General features: G+C 38.5%; 1 protein-coding gene and 1 non-coding gene across 4 annotated transcripts in view; one reads left to right on the forward strand and one right to left on the reverse strand.

The window, feature by feature from the left end:
* The window catches only part of MCU (mitochondrial calcium uniporter), a 206,357-nt gene that overhangs the window by 52,532 nt on the left and 140,126 nt on the right, over positions 1-13,699 (forward strand). The gene's annotated exons all lie outside the window — the stretch shown is intronic.
* On the reverse strand, positions 3,006-3,109 carry LOC122493606. Its single transcript, XR_006299964.1, has one exon. It is a non-coding gene; the product is annotated as a U6 spliceosomal RNA (small nuclear RNA).

The raw sequence follows: 13,699 nt of genomic DNA on the forward strand, positions 1-13,699 counted from the left end.
GTCTGAAGTCCCTTATTTTCAGGTATCCTGTTTGTTCTAGGGTATTAGTAAGACTTGAGTGTTTCAGGGGCACCTGGGTGACTCATTCAACTAAGCATCGGACTCTTGGTTTTGGGTCAGGTCATGATCTCACGGTTTGTGAGATCAAGCCCTATGTCAGGCTCTGTGCTGACAGTATGGAGCCCACTTGGGATTGTCTCTCCCGCTTTCTGCCCCTCCCGTGCTCGTGCTTGCTCTCGCTGTCTCTCTCAAAGTAAGTACATAAATAAAAACTTAAAAAAAAAAAAAAAGGCTTTAGTGTTTCAAATGCCTGAAACTGCCTCCAAACAGAGAGTATATTAGTTGCTGTGTGTTTGGAGATCTCATTTTATTTTGTAATTATAATTGTGATTTCAGCAGCCATGTGAAATTTAAACAATGCAAAATTTGTTATAATTGCTACCATGAAAGGTGGGCAGGGTATGGAAAAAATAATGTCCAGGGTATGGAAAAAATAATTTATTTGAATCTTTTAATACCAATTCTGAGATAACAAAAGCTGTAGTGATTATGTAGGGGATTGGGAATGGCCTGATTTATTATCTTTTACTTAGAAGTTTGGTAAACTCTAAAAAAAATTTTTTTATTTTAACATTTATTTATATTTGAGAGGCAGAGACAGAGCACGAGCAGGGGAAGGGAGAGTGAGAGAGAGGGAGACACAGAATCTGAAGCAGGCTCCAGGCTCTGAGTTCACAGACTGACAGCAGCGAGCCTGATGTGGGGCTCGAACCCACAAACCATGAGATCATGACCTGAGCCAAAGTTGGCTGCTTAACCAACTGGGCCACCCAGGCACCCAAGAAGTTTGGTAAATTCTTAATGGTAGGTTGCTAAGCATGAAGTCAGCCTATTTGAAATTTGAAAATATAAAGGGAATTCTGAACCTGATAGTGAAACTGTTTAGGCCTTTTCAGCCTAACTCTGGAGATATGACCCAAAGCAGCTAAAAATAGAAACTAAAGGTATAAGGGAAAGTTCAGGAGCAAATGCAGGGCAAAAGCATTCTGGAGTAATAGTTTGAGTTTATTTTTGTTTGAACTCAGGTTGCCTATTTGCTGCATCTGATTTATGTTCGGGGCCTATGTTTTGCTTTCTTCTTCCACATTATATTCCTCTGTAGATACAGGTTTCCCAGACGGGGACTATGGTGTTTTGTTTTGTGTTTTAGATTCTGCATGTAAGTGATATCATATGGTGTCTGTCTTTATCTATTTCACATGGCATAATTTCTTGTGGTCACAAATGGCCAGATTTCATCTTTATTATGGCTGAGTAATATTCCCCATTGTGTGATGTGTGTGTGTGTGTGTGTGTGTGTGTGTGTGTGTACACACTTTTTTTTTTTTTTTACACCACCTCTTCTTTATCCATTTATCTACCAATGGACACTTAGGTTGTTTCCATAAGGAAACAAACAAACAAAAAAGAAATGTACTCAAATAGATGTGGTTGCCAGAGGGGAGAGAGGTGGGCCAAAAAGGTGAAGGGGATTAAGAAGTGCAGATTTCCAGCTGAAAAATAAGTAAGTCACAGGGATGGAAAGTACAGTCGTACTGATATTGCAGTAACTTTGTATTGTGACAGATGGTAAACACACTTAACATGGTGAGCATTGTGTAGCGTAATGAATTATAGGATCACTATGTTGTACACCTGAAACTAATATAACTTTTCGACTGTATTTCAGTAAAAAAGTGTGTGGTTGGTTGCTTTGGGATATTTCAGAAATTGTACAGTGTCTAGACAAATAGGAGATACTCAGTAAGTTCTCAGAGAATTAAGAATTCTTGAAACAAAAAAGTGAGGAACATTGCATGTTAAAAATATGGTGAGTTTTGCTTTGGTTTTTATTTCTTTTTAAAAATCTGTTAAGGATAATATAGTGTTAATTACTGTACAGTAACAAGGACTGTTCTCATTACAGATAACTTTGTCACTTTGACACCTGTGGTGCAATTGCAAAGCCTTTGGAACTAAGTCAGTTTTCTGCCTGCTATTGTTATTATGAAAATTATTATGGAAACACATCAAAACATGGTTTATTGTAGGACTATTCAATGGAAAAATAATGCAGCCATCTATGTAATTTAAAACTTTACAGTAGTAGCCACATTAAAAAAGTAAAAAGAAACCAGTGAATTTGTATATTTTTATTATCATTTCTAATGTTTATTTATTTTGAGAGAGAGAGAGAGAGAGAGAGAAGGAATGCATATTAGCAGGTGAGGGACAGAGAGAGAGAGAGGGAGAGAGAGAATCCCAAGCAGGCTCAGTGCTGTCAGTGCAGAACCTGATGTGGGGCTCAATCTCACAAATGAGATGATCTGAGCCGAGATCAAGAGTCAGATGCTTAACCAACTGAGCTACCCAGGAGCCCCTCTGTAATATATATTAATACAGAATATCAAAGCAATTATTTCCACATGTACTCAATATAAAAATTATTAATTATTTTACTTTTTTTGGTGTTGTACTAGGTTTTAAAAATCTTGCCACACATCTCAGTTAGGATGAGACACATTTCAAGTGGTCAGCAGAGCATGATGCTAGTGGCTTTTATAATGTACAGTGTAAGTCTATCATTTTATTCTCTTTCTCTCATCAGATTCATTACCAAGGAGTGATAGCAAGAGTACTAACTTTTCCCTGTTCAATGAACTGCCCAAAGGGTAGATGACAAGGAGATATAAGGAATTTGGGCAGTTAATTCCCTGAGGAAGTAAGTTCATTGTTTTAGATAGACCATAAAAGAAAGATATCTGGTCCACATTGTTACAGCCTCAAGAAAGAATTATAATTTGAAACCTGTTCTTTTTTTGGCAATGATATCACATCAAGGAAGCAGAGATAGACTTTCCGTGTGGAGATATAGCATATTAGAATCCCTTAGAATTTGGCAAACAGCATCCTAAATTGGAATAAAAAGCACTGGCCTTCCCACACTATTCAGTCACTTTAGAATGAGAATGGAGGCACAGGTAGAGATTTTACGTGTAATCCTTGTGCAGGGGGCGCGCTAATCTCTGCATTGTTCCAATTTTAATACATGTGCTGCTGAAGTGAGCATGGGGGTAGAGATTTTAAATGAGTGATTTGTTGTTATTCAATGTGACTGATGGAGTTTCTTCTAAGATACTAGGCTATGGAATAATTAGAGTTTTGCGTTATTTTTATGCAGTCATACAGTCCAAAGAAGAGAATTTTATTAGCTGTAATTGACAGAACAAGTAAATACAACACAAACACATTAATCAAATTCATTTTTCCTGAGTCTTTTTTTTTTTTTTTTTTTTTTAACCTAGTATTAGTGCTTCTCTTTGTGAAGTCTACATTCTAGGTCTTAGTGATAGGTAGGGATTATGGTTAGGTTCCTTAAGGGAAATAGGTTAAGGGTGGGGTTGCCATATAATTTATCGTCTTAACCACAGCACCTCTAGAGTTGAGAGAGAGTGCTGTTAATAATTATATCGGGACAACATGTGTTAAACCAGAGGTGTCCCAAGCAGATTAGGACACATGGCCACCCAAGTTAAAAGGCTTTGTTAAAGCTTTGCTATCTTCTGTTTTGGCAATCTTGGTAGGCTATGGAAAGTACATTTGTGGAAGTTATCACTTTTAAGGGCCTGTTCTGTCGGTGACATCTCCTTTATCTCAGGGCTTAGACAACTTTTTATTTAGGGCACATTGAACTTGAGAGGTTGAATGAGAAGGAAAAGTTGAAAGGTTTTAATTTAACAGACTGGCTATATCTCCCATCCCCTACAAAAAGGTTTTGCAGGTATGAAATGTGACAGAAGAATGTTTTCTTTTAATTGTGCAAAGTTATTGTCTTTAAATCTTCTAGATTAACTCCTTAAAAACAAGTACAAAAAAACTGAGCATTGGGGGTGCCGGACTGGTTCATTCTGTGGAGTGTGCAATTCTTGATCTTGGGGTTGTGAGTTTGAGCCCCACATTGGGTGTAGAGATTACTTAAAAATAAAATCTTTGAAACAAAACAAAACAAAACACCAAAAAATAATGGAGCACTTTCTTCCTGATAAAATTAGGTTGCAAGACATTGATTGCACATTTGATTTTTATTGTTCAGTGCTTTTATTTAGATTTTTTTTGTTAACCATCTTTGAGGGAGATATCGTAGTATATCTGCTTGATCTGGTGGCTTTTTACATGTAAAAGGCATGGGATATGTGATGCCATATATCTTGGATATACATGATTTTAGAGGAGATACTGATTTTCTTCCTAGACTTTCCTTTTTTTAGCATATATAATAAAATTGACTTTTTTTGCTTGTACATTTATGTGAATTTTAATGCATTTGTAGATTTGTGTAACCACATTAGCAATCAGGATACAGAACAGTTCCCCCACCCCTAAAATTCTCTTGTGCTGTCCAGTGGACTCAAACCCTCCTCTCATCCACCACCCCTGGCAACCTTTGATCTGTTCTCTGTTCTTATGCTCTTGCCTTTTGCAGATTATCACATAAATGGAATCAAATAGTTTGTAACACTTGGAGATTGGCTTTCACTCTGCATTATGCCTTTGAGATCCACCCATGTTGTTCCATGTATCAGTAGTTTGTTCCTTTTTATTGCTGAGTTGTTTTCCATTGTATGGATGTACCACAGTTTTGTCTTTTACCAAAATTGGTAAGTTTTCACCGACTATTTCTTCAAATATTTTTTTCTGCACTGTATTCTTTGTCTTCTTTCTGATGACATGGTTGTTATACACCCACAGATTCCTGAGGCTCTGACCTCCTTTGAGAACACTGTTGTTCATTCCTTGGTGTCATTCATTCAACAGTTTTTGAACACTTGTTTTCTATTCTCCTGTTAATAGGCAGCTATTTACAGGGTGTTTTTTTGTTTGTTTTGGTTTGGTTTGTTTTATTTATTTTTATTTATTTATTTTTTTATATATATGAAATTTATTGACCAATTGGTTTCCATACAACACCCAGTGCTCATCCCAAAAGGTGCCCTCCTCAATACCCATCACCCACCCTCCCCTCCCTCCCACCCCCCATCAACCCTCAGTTTGTTCTCAGTTTTTAACAGTCTGTTATTCTTTGGCTCTCTCCCACTCTAACCTCTTTTTTTTTTTTTTTTCCTTCCCCTCCCCCATGGATTCCTGTTAAGTTTCTCAGGATCCACATAAGAGTGAAACCATATGGTATCTTTCTCTGTATGGCTTATTTCACTTAGCATCACACGCTCCAGTTCCATCCACGTTGCTACAAAAGGCCATATTTCATTTTTTCTCATTGCCACGTAATATTCCATTGTATATATAAACCACAATTTCTTTATCCATTCATCAGTTGATGGACATTTAGGCTCTTTCCATAATTTGGCTATTGTTGAGAGTGCTGCTATGAACATTGGGGTACAAGTGCCCCTATGCATCAGTACTCCTGTATCCCTTGGATAAATTCCTAGCAGTGCTATTGCTGGGTCATAGGGTAGGTCTATTTTTAATTTTCTGAGGAACCTCCCCACTGCTTTCCAGAGCGGCTGCACCAATTTGCATTCCCACCAACAGTGCAAGAGGGTTCCCGTTTCTCCACATCCTCTCCAGCATCTATAGTCTCCTGATTTGTTCATTTTGGCCACTCTGACTGGCGTGAGGTGATACCTGAGTGTGGTTTTGATTTGTATTTCCCTGATAAGGAGCGACGCTGAACATCTTTTCATGTGCCTGTTGGCCATCCGGATGTCTTCTTTAGAGAAGTGTCTATTCATGTTTTCTGCCCATTTCTTCACTGGGTTATTTGTTTTTTGGGTGTGGAGTTTGGTGAGCTCTTTATAGATTTTGGATACTAGCCCTTTGTCCGATATGTCATTTGCGAATATCTTTTCCCATTCCGTTGGTTGCCTTTTAGTTTTGTTGGTTGTTTGCTGTGCAGAAGCTTTTTATCTTCATAAGGTCCCAGGAATTCACTTTTGCTTTTAATTCCCTTGCCTTTGGGGATGTGTCGAGTAAGAGATTGCTACGGCTGAGGTCAGAGAGGTCTTTTCCTGCTTTCTCCTCTAAGGTTTTGATGGTTTCCTGTCTCACATTTAGGTCCTTTATCCATTTTGAGTTTATTTTTGTGAATGGTGTGAGAAAGTGGTCTAGTTTCAACCTTCTGCATGTTGCTGTCCAGTTCTCCCAGCACCATTTGTTAAAGAGGCTGTCTTTTTTCCATTGGATGTTCTTTCCTGCTTTGTCAAAGATGAGTTGGCCAGACATTTGTGGGTCTAGTTCTGGGGTTTCTATTCTATTCCATTGGTCTATGTGTCTGTTTTTGTGCCATGGTTTGGTTTGTTTTAGAGAGAGCACAAGAGTGTGATTGGTGGGGGAGACACGTGGGGGAGGGAGGGAGGGAGGGAGGGAGAGAGAGAGAGAGAGAGAGGGAGAGAGAGTAAGAATCTCAAGCAGGCTCTGCATTCAGTGCAAAGCCAGACATGAGTGTCGATCCCACGACCTTGGGATCCTGACCTGAGTCAAAATCAAGAGTCAGACACTCAACCGACTGAGCCACCCAGGCGCCCCTCCAGGATTTTTTTTCTCTAATAAAATTGCAGCTGTGAACATTCTTGTGTAGGTCTCTCTGGGTACCCGGCCCAGGCTTTCTCTATGGTATTTGCCAACAAGCAGGATTGCTAGGGTGTAGGATTTGCATATTTTTCTTAACATATGCTGCCCAAAGTGGTCATGAGCAATTTACTTTTTCACCAGCAGTGTGTAAGAGTTTACATTGCTCTATATCCTTTTCAACACGTGGTGTTGTCAAGCTTTTTATTTTTTATATATGTAATGGGTATGAAATGGAATCTCCTAGTCTTTTAAATTATTTTTCTGATTATGAGTGAGGCTGAGCATTTAAAAAATATATTAGCTGTTCATGTTTCTCCTACTATAAGTTGCCCATTTATATCTTTAATCCATTTTTCTATTTAAATTTAAAATCAGCTCTTGGGGCCCCTGGTTGGTCATGATCTCATGGTTCATCCACATTGTCAGTGCAGAGCCTGCTTGGGATTCTGTTTCCCTCTTTTCTGCCCCTCCCCTGCCCCCAAAATAAATAAATAAACATTAAAAAAAATAAAATTAAAACCTGCTCTTAGGATCAGTTTTAAGTGTTTTCTGTATAATTGTACTGTTTTAAATATTTGTCCTTGATCAAAAAACTTTCAGTGGCCTCTGATATGAAATCAAGCGTCCCTAATTTATCTTTTTAGATATTCTACTTCAAAAATCATCATTGCGCAGAGCTTCTGGGTTGGTGAACATGTGGAGATGTGGGGACAGCGGTATGCCTGGAGAGAGCATGGAAGCTCCGTGCCCCTTCCCACATACCTTGCCCTATGCATCTCTTCTGTCTGGTTGTCTCCAGGGAGACACTGTCAGAATTGAGTTGAATTCTTGGATACTCTGCTGGTGTCCAAGAATTGCTTCTTGGTGGGCTGGAAAACACCTTCACACACACATAGGTATTGAGTCCAGGAACCCAAAATAGTTGTTATGTGTCAGGAAAGGGAAGTTGGCACAGAAGAATAATCTGGATGAGATTTGGAACAGTGATCATCTATGAGCCGTGACAGTCGTTCAACCAGCTCCTCGGAAACCCGAACACAATTTTCATGAAAGAGAAACTGTGTAAGAAAATTCACGTGAATAAACTACACCTTGATGAGTTTCAAATGTCTGTTTGCCTTTAAAAGGTTGTAAAATACATTTCATATCAAATTATGGCCACAGGAGCACAGGTCTGTCAGATGGAAAAGGCTTCAACAACAACCTCTGTGTCAAAACTTCTGTGTCTCAACTTAACACACATCTAGTTAAAAAACAAACAAAAAAAAATCATTCCTCATTTTCTGCCTTCTGAAACTTTGTACACTGTTTTGTTATATTTTATGGACTCAATATGTTCTCTGTATAAATTCAGATTGGTGATGCATGTCAGCAGCTGAAACATATTTAGTATTTTAAAACCAAATCAGCATTTGCTACATCTGTAGACCTCATGTCTAGAGAAGTAGCCATTTTTAGCCTGTGTTATATCATATCAGTGTTGCCATACATTGTTAGCAAAATACTGTCCCAGTGACACATGTTTGTATACTACATAGCATGAAAATGTTTAACTTGGAAAATGCAGTTGACTTTTGAACAACACGGGTTTGAACTACATAGGTCCACCTATATGTGGATTTTTTTTTACAGCACATTATATGAATGTTATCTCTCATGATTTTTCTAATTCTTTTCTCTAGCTTTATTATAAGAATACGGTGTATTATATGTGTGTGTGTGTGTACACACACACATATAATACACATAAACAGTGTCAACCAGCTGTTTATGTTATTGGTAAGACTTCTGGTCAAAGTAGGCTATTAGTCGTTAAGTTTTTGGGGAGTCAAATGTTATATATGGATATTCAATTGTGAAGGGGTCAGCACCCATAACACCTGCAATTTTTAATTCTTTTTTTCTTTTAGGGTAGAGTTTTAACTTTTTTTTAATAATTTATTTTTTAATTTACATCCATGTTAGTTAGCATATAGTGCAACAATGATTTCAGGAGTAGATTCCTTAATGCCCCTTACCCATTTAGCCCATCCCCCCTCCCACAACCCTTCCAGTAACCCTCTGTTTGTTCTCCATGTTTATGAGTCCCTTCTGTTTTGTCCCCCTCCCTGTTTTTGTATTATTTTTGCTTCCCTTCCCTTATGTTCATCTGTTTTATACCTTAAAGTCCTCATATGAGTGAAGTCATATGATTTTTGTCTTTCTCTGACTGACTAATTTCACTTAACGTAATACCCTCTAGTTCCATCCACGTAGTTGCAAATGGCAAGATTTCATTCTTTTTGATGGCCGAGTAATACTCCATTGTATATATATACCACATCTTCTTTGTCCATTCATCTGTCGATGAACATTTGGGCAATTTCCATATTTAGGCTATTGTCAATAGTGCTGCTATAAACATTGGGGTGCATGTGTCCCTTTGAAATAGCATACCTATATCCCTTGCATAAATACCTAGTAGTGTGATTGCTGAGTTGTAGGGTAGTTCTATTTTTAATTTTTGGGGGAACCTCCATACTGTTTCCCAGAGTGGCTGCACCAGTTTGCATTCCCACCAACAGTGCAAAAGAGATCCTCTTCCTCCGCATCCTCGCCAACATCTGTTGTTGCCTGAGTTGTTAACATTAGCCATTTTGACAGGTGTGCAGTGGTATCACGTTATGGTTTTGATTTGTATTTGCCTGATGATGAGTGATGATGAGCATCTTTTCATGTATTGGTTGTAATTCTTAAACTACCCTTGTGTTTCTGGCTTCTTCCTAGCTGGAAGTTCCTGGCTTCCATAAAGCCAGTTGAAGTGGTGGTTTTGTTTCTTAGTGGCCGTGCTTTGTGTGTGAGATGTACTGTAGACTAGAGATGTTGTAGTTTAGTAATAATGCACATTAAGTAAATAAAATAATTCCTCTGTAAATGAGGTAATTGCACATTAGCAATAGTCATTCAGTATCACTCTTGACATTTGGCCATCATGTTCATCTGCCTGTTCATGATGAAGGGAGCCATGTCTTTGGCAGATTATTTTGCCAGATGTCCAGGGTTTCCTTCCCAAATGGAGCAGCTTGAGTCACATGAGGCTGGCCTTGATCTTAATGGAGGTCAGTTTATATATAGTTTGTAGAGCTGACAAGTAGAAAACAAAGATTCGTGAAGTTCATCCCTTGCTATGCCTTATGGGATGAAGTTTGTGCTTCTTGTGCTCTGTGGTGCAAGGGTCTCACATGGGTAGCAAAGAAGCCTGGGAGAGGAAGGACAGGGACTTTTTTTTCTTGTTTTCTTTTTTTCAGTTTGGAGCTTTGTCCTGCCCCAAGGAAGGCAGTGCATCCTAGGAAAAAGAACAGTGAACTTAGCCTATTTTCTGCTCTAGTTCTGGTTTCATTTTTTATTTCGTATGTTTAGATGATCACCCACATTTTTCTCCTTTATTAAATGGAGGTAATATTGCTTCTCCTTTGTTCCCATGGGAGATGGCAGGATAGGCAAACTTGAGGCTCTTTTACTGCCCTTGTAGAAGTAGCACGTGGCTGTGTAAAATATTACTAAAAAAGCCAAAAAGAGAGCACGTATTGCCCAACAGATAATATTAGTGACGAAGCTGATTATCCCCACTGTCAATACTTACGCTTCTAGAAGTTTCCAAATTATGGTTACCTTTTGAGTGAGCCATCTGTGTATAATACCTCTAGTGGGTACTATAATACGATTATAAAGAATTAAAGGTGATGTAATCTGTAAGTCTCACATTTATAGAGACTATTCTCAAAGAGCACTTTCATAACTTTTCCTTTTATTCCATTGGAATAACTAAAGCAGGGTTCTTATATCTGTTTTTATGATATACTCTTGGCAGAAATAATCATTTCCATATGTACATCACATTATAATTTTAAAAATCTCTTTCATACATTATCTCAGAGGAGACCTGCAGAGGTTAAATGATGTCCTGAGGACATAACACTATTTAGTGACCGATTCATATTTGAATCCAGAGCTTCTTGGTGTCCATCCCATCAAGATATCTTGATGGGGAGAATAATACAGTAAATCTAGAATGTGCTTTATGCTTGAGCGCTAAGAAGATGCAAGCATTAATCAAGTTGAGAGAGCATTCTTTTCTTCCCTTAGTACTGTATCAACAGATGTGTTGCTAGCACTCTGGTGGTGGGAATAACTATGAACAGTAACAAAACAACAAAATGTAAGCACATTGGGAAGATAGACATGAAGCAAGTCTGATAGCAGTCTTAGGTCTTCCTTTTATTTTGGGTTTTGCCTGCGGCATGGGTCACAGGAAGAATCAGTCTGTTGTGGAGACAGAGGCCTGTTAAGTCCTCTGGTTTGCAGACCTATGTTTGTTCTTTGCAGCTGAATTATAGCTGCTGTGAGACTGTAAGCTTGGAATTTATGGTAATAGAAATTTTAAATGTCCCAAACATTGTAATATGGGTGGAAGGAGCCCTTTTCTTAGGGGAGCAGGGTCACATATTTATTTTGAATTTGAGCTGAATCAACAGGCAGTTTCTGAGAATACGGTTTCCAAGTTCAAAGAAACTACAGTTATGCTACTATGTGTAAATCTGGTGGTTTTCATGTGTTGTGTGGATATAAATATAGTTTCTTCTTTTGAGAGGCTCTAATTTTAAGCAAGGTTTAGTGTCTCTGACATGATTTTTCTTTTCCTTTTTTTTTTTTTAATGTTTATTTACTTCTGAAAGACAGAGTGTGAGTGAAGAAGGGGTACAGAGAGAGGGAGACACAGAATCTGAAGCAGACTCCAGGCTCTGAGCTGTCAGCACACAGCCTGACGCGGGGCTCAAACTCACAGACTGTGAGATCATGACCTGAGCCAGTCGGATGTTTAACTGACCAAGCCACCCAGGTGCCCCTATTTTCCCCTTAAAATTTTTTTTAAATGTTTATTTATTTTTGAGAGACAGAGAGAGAGTGCAGGTGGGCGAGGGGCGTAAAGAGAGAGGGAGACACAGAATCTGAAGCAGGCTCCAGGCTCCTGAGCTGTCGGCACAGAGCTCGACGTGAGCTCAAACTCATGAACCGTGAGATCATGACCTGAACCGAAGTGAGACGTTTGACCGACTGAGCCACCCAGGCACCCCTTCCTTTTTTTTTTAAATTTACCTAAAACCTGATGGATTGTAGGATTTTTTTGGTGGGGGTGGGGGTGGGGCTGGATACCACTTAGTCTTAGACTCCTTAGATTTATATTGCTTACAGATCTCTCTAATGAGATAATTTTCCTCTCACAATTTAAAATGATGCATGAGCTTGATTATCCTCCCTAAAATAAGAAATACCTGAACACAAATGTATGATGTAAAAAATTTAAATGAGTTGTCAATACTAATAGCAACAATACCATTTAACATTTGTCATTCATTTACTAAGTGCTGGGTACCAAAACCTTTTTGTATTTGCTAATTCTTTATATAAAAATTATAAATAAACATGTAACAGTTTATAAAATGCTTTCTTGTCACAATATAACGTTCATGAAATGTCTTGTGAGATAGATGGTATTCATTTTAACTGATGACGGATGGGAGGCCCAGGTTGTGTTATGTGTGGTTATAATTTATTGGTTGTGATTTACTGAGCACTTATTAAGTACCTGGCACTATACTATACTAAACACTTGACTTGCATCATTTTATGTAATCCTTAGAACCGCACTATGAGGCAAGTACTATTTTCAAACACTTTTTCCAAATGAAGAAACCAAGGTTTAGAGTGATTAAGTGACTTGCCCAGGATTACATAGCTAGTATTAGAGTAGGCAGTCACCTGTAGTTTTTGAGAAAACTTTGTTTGAAATAGAAAAAGGTGCCCCCTGTGGTGAACCAGTTAAATAACTGAAAGTTCTGGGCTGCCACACTACCCTAGGTAGTAGCTTGGGGGCTTGTGCTAGGTGCCACCTCTTCCAGCACACATAGCCCCCATTCCAGGGCGGATGGCTTGCTGAGCAGCTGAACACAGGCAGAATTTCGGCCCCATTTTGCTTTCTTGGCTAGGTGCTCTTGTACTGTATATAAACTTTGCCACCCTACACGGTGTTCTCAAAGCTCGGATTTTGATCAAGTCTGTCTGATGTCATAACCTATACTCTATTTAGTAGCATACTCCCAATTTATGGCAAAGTTATGACTTCAACCCATGATTTTCTGACCATAAAAACTTTGCTCTTTTTGTTATGTACCATTTGATATACAATGGCACCGGGGTCCCATATCGTGCTATGCCCATTGCCTAGTTCCACAGGCATTGTTTGCTGGTGACGGTAAAGACTTCTAAGGGCTTCAAAGGGGGAGAGCCAAAGAGTTATAACGTCCCATGTCTTGTAACTAAATGTGTTTTTGGTTAAATGTAGCTCAAGACTTGTCTTGAATTCCTGGTTTCCCCACTTAGTTCCACATGTGACTTTTACCAAGTTGGGGAGAGAATACGGTATAATAATTAAGAGCATGGACTATGGAATCAGACTGCCTAAGATCAAATTCTAGCTGTTACTTACTAGCTGTGTGGACTTGGGCAACTTACTTATTGTCTTTAAGCCTAGTCTGTAATATTGGAGGTGGGGTGGGAAATAAGAGTTCCTATCCCAATGAGTTGTGAGAATTACTAGATGAGGTAAGTGTATAAAGCACTTAGAAAAGTGCCTGGCACATAAATATAGTAACTACGATTTGATTGCTAGCTGTTGTTGTTATTTTTATTAGTATTCTATCATTGTTGAGTTTATGCCTATAAGTCAAAGCAATTTGATTTGCTGAAACATAAATGATTATCTAAATATGGTCTCTTAGGGCTTTTTCTTGCCAGACCGGAGTTTTCAAAGATTGTGTCCAAGTATTACTTTAGGGATACTAGCCCAATTGAAACCAATTCCTGAAAGAGGTGTGCACAAGCCATCTAGTACTCTCCCTTTTTCCTCTAAAATAGCATTTATACTGTGTTGTGATACCAGTCTATCTTTGGACTGTTAGCATTAAAGAATTGCATTTTCAGTAGATTCCCTTAAGTTACAGCCACTAACAATTATTCATACATAAAACAT

The sequence above is a fragment of the Prionailurus bengalensis genome, chromosome D2 (genome assembly GCF_016509475.1).
Source record: "Prionailurus bengalensis isolate Pbe53 chromosome D2, Fcat_Pben_1.1_paternal_pri, whole genome shotgun sequence".
Lineage (NCBI taxonomy): Eukaryota > Metazoa > Chordata > Mammalia > Carnivora > Felidae > Prionailurus > Prionailurus bengalensis.